This window comes from Berghia stephanieae, chromosome 13 (assembly GCF_034508935.2).
Source record: "Berghia stephanieae isolate SIO BIC M18660-M18661 chromosome 13, UCSD_Bste_1.3, whole genome shotgun sequence".
Taxonomy (NCBI): Eukaryota; Metazoa; Mollusca; class Gastropoda; order Nudibranchia; family Aeolidiidae; genus Berghia; species Berghia stephanieae.
In genome coordinates, this window is record NC_088372.1 from 36,164,811 (window position 1) to 36,173,340 (window position 8,530).

The window sequence follows — 8,530 nt, forward strand, 5'->3', positions numbered from 1 at the left end:
CTCTCTTTCTATCTCTCTATTTCTCAAGCTCGTTGTCTCACATCCTCCTCCCACCTGGCCCCACACACAAACACACACTCACACACACACACACTCACACACACATACACCATGTTACTCACCACATCTCCCTCACTCCCCGCAGGACAAAGTTTAATAATAGTCACCAACGGTGACGCCCGCCGACACCGCCTGGACGCGGTGGTTTCACTCACTCACCCCTAACGAGTTCATCTCATTGAGATGTACTCACGCACACCAATACATTGCATTCTTAATTAATACCTTCAGTTGGATTTCAATTATTCGAGCTTTTAAACTTTCAAGCTTTGTTTTCACGCAATGTCTTATGCAACACGCGTTAGTTAGTACGTTTTAAATCAATAAAAAAAAAGATCTTATTTTTGATAAGAATAAAACACAAGACCGTTTATTTTGTTCATTCTTATAGATAATTGCATCTCGTCATTATAATTGTGGTGGTTACGATTTGTTTTATATTAACTTGTGAAAATTAAATAATGGTTTAGTTCTGAGTGACTGATGAGGTCAATTGTACTTCAGTTTTATATAACTATTTTGAACACATAATGTGTTGGATTCATGTTAATAATAGTATTACAATTCGCTGATTTTTTATGTATTGCTATTTTGTTATACTTGATACATCTGTATATAAGTAGGTCTTGAATAAAGGAAACTGAATAATTAGAGAAACAACACATTTTGATATTTTGTCGGTTTTAAAGAGACAGATATAAGTTATCATCGAAACTTTCATATTAATTGTTTTGTGTTTCATTCAGCCCACATTCGGTTTCTTCTCCAAGGATACAATACAACTCGCGGATCCATTCCAACGCGCATACTTTAAATCGTCACCAGCTTTAGGTAAGTATTTATAAGAACATGTTATTCATTTTTCATCCTATACGGTATGGGCGACGTGTACCTATCCGCAGGTCTTATACCCCAAATTGTCACGTACCCATTGTTGTCAATGAAAATACTCTCAAACCGACGTAAAATATTATCAATGACAACAATGTTAAATCAAGCCCGTAATCAATACTGCGACTATGTGGTCTATTGGTATAGATAGAACGAAGATGACGTCACTCAAGCCTTTGTTATTGTATTTTGCCATCCGCGTATGTGAGTGATTCTCACAAAACTGTATTAACCAGACTATAAAAGTTCATGATTACACACATTTTTGTTGGTTGGTCCGTTATACTTCCGGATGGCAATGTTCTGAGCTTCTTAGCCAAGCGCATACTATCTATAACACTCGTTTTCGGATCGGAAGGTCCTGAGTTCGAGTCCCACTTTGAGCGTCGTATAATTGAGTCTTTGGAAAAGGCTCTTTAATCCCACTTTCTCACCGTACTCAGGTGTGAATTGAGCACCGGCCGTTAACAGCTTTGTCTCTGTCCGAAAACAAAATGTCCTACATGTTAAATATTGTTATTGGCTAGATATCTCCTGGAATGTGCTTTGAGAACGGTTAGTAGATATTGCACTATATAAAACTGAAGTCGTAAGTTATAATTGCGCTCGGATATCAGACCTGCAACAAGTGAACGTCAGGTTATAAGGTTTCGACAGCTCAATGAAAGCACCCTCGTCGCATGCAACACAATCTGGTTTCAACCTGGATTGAGTCATGTGGCGGGGAAGAGGGGGGGGGGGGGGGGAGAGCGTTCTGACCTGACCCCGTGTCTATCCAAAAGTGATTGGGTTCCTGGGTCTTTTTGGACATAGCGGAAAATATTTTGCAATAATTTGTTTTCTTCCAATCCAGAGGCATAGAATGTAACGGGTAACGAACGCCTTTGAGACCAGGGTTAATCCCGCCTCCGTCGACCTATGGGTTCTATATACGTGACAGAGAATGACATAATCAGTCGGATGGTGAAAAGGTTTGAACTCATATATTGCCCAGTTCAGTTAGAAGGTCATATTTTTTTTTTAAATCTAAAATGAGTTCTTAATAATAATAATAATAATGCTGAAAACTTATATAGCGCTATAACTCCGAGACACCAGACTCTAAGCGCTTAAATTACAAATTACTTTGGCTGAAACATACTAATTCACACACACAAGCACACACACACACACACACACACAACACAAACCAAACCTATCTTGCTTCTCATACCATCTACTAAAATCGAAACAAATATGTTTTAAGCGAACGTTTAAAAATAGACAAAGATTCTTTTTCACGAATGCTCTGCGGTAAGGCGTTCCAAATAGAGGGTCCGAAATGAGAAAAGGATCTCATTCCAGCATTTTTCCGAATTCGAGGGACAACTAGTTTTGTGGAATCACTGGCCGAACGTAAGGGGCGGGGTTTTGAATATCTTTCAATTAGTTCTGAAAGGTAGGAAGGGGCAGTACCTTCAAGACAACGATACACTAAAACACAAGCTTTGAATTTAATTCTTTTCCCAACAGGCAGCCAATGCAGGTCATGAAGTAGAGGTCCGGCAGAGTCGCACCTACGCTTCATGAATACTAGTCTGGCAGCGCTGTTTTGGACAATCTGAAGACGTTTCAGATTGTATTGCGAAACGCCAAACAACAGAGCATTACAATAATCCAATTTCGATAGTACGAGAGACACAACCAGGTGCTTGGTCACATCCTCAGATATGAACCGTCTAATGGAAGCAATCTTTTTTAGTTGGAAAAAGAGAGATCTAACCAAATTATTAACCTGATGCTCCATCGACAGTCCAGAGTCTAAGAATGTGCCAAGGTTTTTCACTTTGTCAACAATTTGAATAGAGGCATCCCCCAACTTCAAATCTGTTTCACTTTTCCCTTCCTGTTCCCCACATACAGCACCTCCGTCTTATCATCATTCAGTTTCAGTCTGTTCTCATTCATCCATTTCTTAACACTTTGGATACAATTTTTACTATTGGCTGATACTTCGTTGTAAATTTCTCGTATTGGAAACGCAGTACAATTGCGTATCATCAGCGTATTGATGGTAAGACAGACCAAAACTTCTGATGATTTTAGACAGAGGGCCAACGTACAAAACAAAAAGAACGGGTCCAAGTACTGAACCCTGGGGAACCCCACAATCAAGAAAGATTTCCTCCGATCTATATTCATCCACCGTAATAATCTGTTTACGATTAAACAAATATGACCTAAACCAATCAAGCGCTGCACCAGACACGCCATAAGTAATTTCAAGACGTTTGAGAAGAAGATTGTGATCAATAGTATCAAAAGCAGACGATAGGTCAAGCAAATTCAGCAAAGAACATGAACCATTGTCTATAACAGAGAGGAGATCATTAACAACCCTAACAAGTGCGGTTTCCGTCGAATGATGTTGCCTATAAGCAGACTGAAATTTTTCTTCAAGACAATTATTTTTAAGATGAGACAGTAATTGTTTCAAAACAAGCTTTTCTAAGATCTTAGAGAGAAAAGGAAGATTAGAGACAGGGCGATAGTTTTTTAAGTTCTCTTTATCGAGATCAGGTTTTTTCAAAAGGGGTTTGACATGAGCAACTTTGTAAATGTCTGGTACAGCACCTGACTGCAACGAATTATTAACAATACATGTAAATGGTGTTAAAATTACATCAATGCATTTTTTTTAAATGGCAGTATTTAAGGGGTCTAAATCACAACTTTTAGTTGGAGACGACATAATGCAATCACATAAGTCAGCTTCAGTAATCTTTGAAAAATGTGTTAATGAATCACCATGAAACGTGTCAAATGTTGTATGGATCGATTCAGACGAGAGTTCTTTCCTGATGGTATGCGTTTTTTTCTTTAAAATATTGACCAAAGCGAGTTAGTCTGCACGATCGATTAAAGATGGAAGAGCTGCTTGCGTCTGTTGTCCCAGCAGTTCCCTGATCAAGGCAAAGAATTGTCTTGAACGTCCCACGTTTTTGAGGCTTTCTTCATAGAATTTCTTTTTGGCCCTGAAATTGACGGCTTTTGCATCATTTCTAGCCGCGATGTATCGCTTCTTATCGACAGCATCTCTGGACTTGAGCCATTTTCTTTCTGCCCGCCTCCTGGCTAATCCATTCAATTTTATTTCGGTATTATACCAGGGTGCTTGACGTCTCACTTTTACTGCTCGAGTTGTTAAGGGAGCATGCTTGTCCACCGTACCAACAATTGACTCGTGGAGACCATTCGCATCATGTTTATTTTTAACGTTATGGTCAAGGTCTTGTTTAAAAATGTTCATGTTTATATTCTTCAAATTACGAGATGTTATCATCTTTTTTACTTCGTGCTTCATTGGAAATAAAACACAATTAAATGATGGTCAGAGATTAATTTATCAATATTTGAGACAGGTGAAGAGAGAGAGTTGTTGTTGTTGCTCAAGACGGTGCTGTTGCTGCGAGTTGTTGTCATGGTGGTCGTTAATTTCATACTGACTGTCACGGACAGTGTTGACATTTGACAAGGAACGGTGAGGATTACTCATTGAAGTGATTAGATTGGATGGGGGACGAGTGTTGATAAATTGAAGCGAGGATCGAGGTCGTAGGGGGAGCGGGCGTGGGGTTGGCCGATGACCAATGACGGTGGTTATAGGGCGTTGTTTTCGTCTACCCCCTCTGAGTCTGTTCATAAAATTAGTATTATAAATAGATCGATGTACACGGTAGTTGTTAAAAGTTGTAAAATATAGCACAGTGAATAAAGTTTCCAATATGGCTGTAAACAAATAGCAGTTTAAAACTATGTTCGACTTTGGAAAATCCATACTTAAATTTTAAAATTTTAGAAAAATCCTCTGTTAGAAATCGTTAAAATGTATATCAATAAAACCACAAGACTATCACAAATCAGATGGTATTAAAATCCAGGCGAAATGTCAGATAAAAATCACTCAAAACACGTAAATGAAAGAGCCAACAAAAACAAGACTCGCCGGTTAGGCGTGTTTACAATAACACACAAATCTTGTCACAAATGATTAAATCAACCCCTTTTTGTACATCTTCGGGAAATATCAAAGCTTAAGTTCACTTCGAATGCGGCTATGTGCTCTAGTGGTATGACACTCGCTTTCGGATCGGAAGGTCCTGGGTTCGAGCCTCGCTCGGCGCATAGTTGAGTCCTTGGAGAAGACTCTTTACTCACATTCTCTCACAGTACTCAGGTGTAAAATGAGTACCTGGCCGTTAACAGCGTTGTCTTTGTCCGAAAAATTGTAATATCGCCTAACAGGCGTCCTACATGTTAAATGTTGCTGTTGACCAGGGACCCCTTGTAAAGCGCATTGAGCAAGTTAAGTGGATATTGCGCTATATAAATGCTCATTTTTTTTTTAATTTTTAAAATATTTTTTACAGCTAGTCAAGTCGAAAAAGTATGAAATTTGAGAAAAGTTGCTGGATACCTTTCCGATAAATCTGACTATAACTTCATGAAAAATCACCCGATTTACTTTAAATAAAGATTAAAATGCTCTGGGGACTGTATTCTTTCAGAAAATGCAGAAAAATGCAAATCCAAAAGTTTCACCTTCCGGTTGATTATGTCATGTACTGACACATATGTGACAACATCCCATGGGGAAATTAGTCACTGGTGTAAGTCTATAGATAGTATGCGCTTGGCTAAGAAGCTCATAACATTGCCATCCGGAAGTATAACGGACGAACACATAAAACTATGTGTAACCATGAACTTTTATAGTCTGGTTAATACAGTTCAGTGAGTATAACTCACAAACGCGGATGGCAAAATATAACAACAAAGGCTTGAGTGACGTCATCTTCGAACTATCTATAGATAGTATGCGCTTGGCTACGAAGCTCATAACATTGCCATCCGGAAGTATAACGGACCAAAACACAAAACTGTACGTATCCATGAACGTTTATAGTCAGGTTAATACAATTCAGTGAGCATTACTCATAACCGCGGATGACAAAAAACAATAAGAAAGACCTGAGTGACGTCATCTTCGAACTATCTATACGTATTTACTTATGGCCACATATGGATTGTTTCCGGTACAGGTGTTTGTAGGTCATCATCGTAGGATTCTATTTCTACATAGTCTGTATTATTTATGTTTCTTCCGGTTTTACGATCTCCAGATAGATCGAGGTTGATGTCACTCAGGTCTTTGTTATTGTTTTTTTTGGGGGGTTTTTTTTAAATTTTTTTTTTGCCATCCACTTTTATGAGTAATTCTCACTGAACTGTATTATCCAGACCATAAAAGTTCATGGTTACACGGAGATTTGTGTATTGGTCCGTTATAGATAGTATGCTCTAGGCGAAGAAGCTCACAACATTGTCATTCGGTAGAAAAACGGACCAACACAAAAAACTATGCGTAACCTTGAACGTTTATAGTCTAGTTAATGCCGTTTAGTTAGTATTACTCATAAACGCGGATGGCAAAAAACAATAACAAAGACGTGAGTGACGTCAACTTCATTCATCGTTCAATCTATAGAAAGGATTGAAATAAGTCTTGTCGTGTCGACTATCACACTACACTTTTAAAAAACTGGAACATTTATATAAATTCTAAATTGAGCTTTTATATAGCGCAATATCCACTTAACGTGCTCAAAGCGCTTTACAAGGGGTCCCTGGTCAACAGCAACATTTAACATGTAGGACGAGACATAACGCCTGTTAGGCGATATTACAATTTTTCGGACAAAGACAACGCTGTTAACGGCCAGGTACTCATTTTACACCTGAGTACGGTGAGAGAATGTGAGTAAAGAGTCTTTTCCAAGGACTCAACTATGCGCCGAGCTAGGCTCGAACCCAGGACCTTCCGATCCGAAAGCGAGTGTCATACCACAAGACCACATAGCCGCACAATTTATATAGAGAACTATCCGCTAAACACGCTCAATGCGCTTTACAAGTTGTCCCGAGCCAACAGCAACATTTAACATATAAGACTAGACATGACGTCTGGTAGACGATATGACCATTTTTACGACAGATACAACGCTGTTAACGAACGGATACTCTGTTTACACATAAGTACGGTGAGAGAATATAAGTAATAATAAGCCTTTTTCAATAACTCAATTATGCGCCGCTCAGGGGGGGGGGGGGGACTCGAACCCTGGACTTTCCGGTTCAAAGGCGGGTGCTATTCCACTATGCCACATAGTCTCACATAACCTTGCGAATACATACGATTAAATTTTTTCTCGGAAAAGAAAACACGATGCCGGCATCAAGGTTCGAGCCCGCCAGGTAATAATGATAGTCTCTACCCACTCGACTTCCCTGCCCTTACATGACAAATGAGATAACAGACTCGTGTATGATAAACTTTATACCTTTTGGTTTGTTACGCTCGTTGCTTATCAAAACTTGTATTTATGTTGTTTTTTATTGTCTGTGTAAATCATAAAAAACTGTAATAAAATACAGTCATTTATCTTCGAGACAAAAAAAAAATGCTTAATCTTAAAAATATTGGATTCTTTTACGGCTTTGGATTGATTAAATGTGCTATTTTTAAAGCCGCACTCACTCAGCACCAAGAGCTTGTGAGTGGGTGCAAAATACGTAATATAAGTAGTAGTCCGAATGACGCTTGCTGAGAATTGTGTGATTCAGTCATGGTCAATAAGTATAGATAGTATGCGCTTGGCTAAGAAGCTCATAACATTGCCATCCGGAACTATAACGGACCAACTCACACAACGGTGTGTATCCATGAACTTTTATAGTCGGGTTAATGCAGTTCAGTGAGCATTACTCATAAACGCAGATGGCAAAAAACAAGAACAAAGACCTGAGTGACGTCATCTTCGAACTATCTATTGCTGCTCTCTATATCCATGTTATTAATTGTTTCCAATGGTCACGGTCCTGGGCGGGCCAGAGTTTTGAGGCTGTCAAGATCTTGTTGTGACTTTAGTACGGAGGGCACTGCAATATTTCTTAGTTCTTCAGGGATTAATTCGCACGTTGCTCGGGCTAAGGGAAACAACCCAAGTATTCCTTTTACTAAAAGAAAAATAAAACCTCGTACAACTAACCCGAAGAGGAAAAACAAAAACCGGGAGTACTTCCGTAGTTTCACACCACTTTATTATATTATTATTACTTCATTTTTTAGCCATTATAGAGTTTGACTTCGTTGCAATACCCAATAAATATTACTATTTCGGTCCCGACCGAAGGCGAGTGTCACACCACGTGACCACGTAACCACAGAAAAGAGCATTGAACACATTCAAATTTAATTGAGTGGTTAAAATCTCATGGTATGTTCAATATAAAGAAAATTCTCTCTATGAGATTTGCCAAACCATGAAATGCTGATGTGCGCTGCTTTTCTTTCGTAGAAACACCAAAGAAAAGAGAATAAACACAAAATGGCGCCTACAAAAGACCGAGAAACGCAAATGTTTACGGCGTTGATGGTCAGATGTAAACATTTGATGTGCGTCTGTGTGTGTTTTGGCAAAAGAAAATGAATAACTTAATTCTTGACTTGGATAAATCGAATCAATTATTCACCCTTGCA

At 38.8% G+C, this 8,530-nt stretch overlaps 1 protein-coding gene across 1 annotated transcript in view; it reads left to right on the forward strand.

The window, feature by feature from the left end:
• The first annotated feature begins 253 nt into the window (after positions 1 to 253).
• The window catches only part of LOC144959291 (isotocin receptor-like), a 154,974-nt gene continuing 146,697 nt past the window's right edge, over positions 254 to 8,530 (forward strand). The window contains 1 exon segment of the mRNA XM_078891832.1: positions 254 to 891. The gene's annotated coding sequence lies outside the window, so the exon portion shown is untranslated.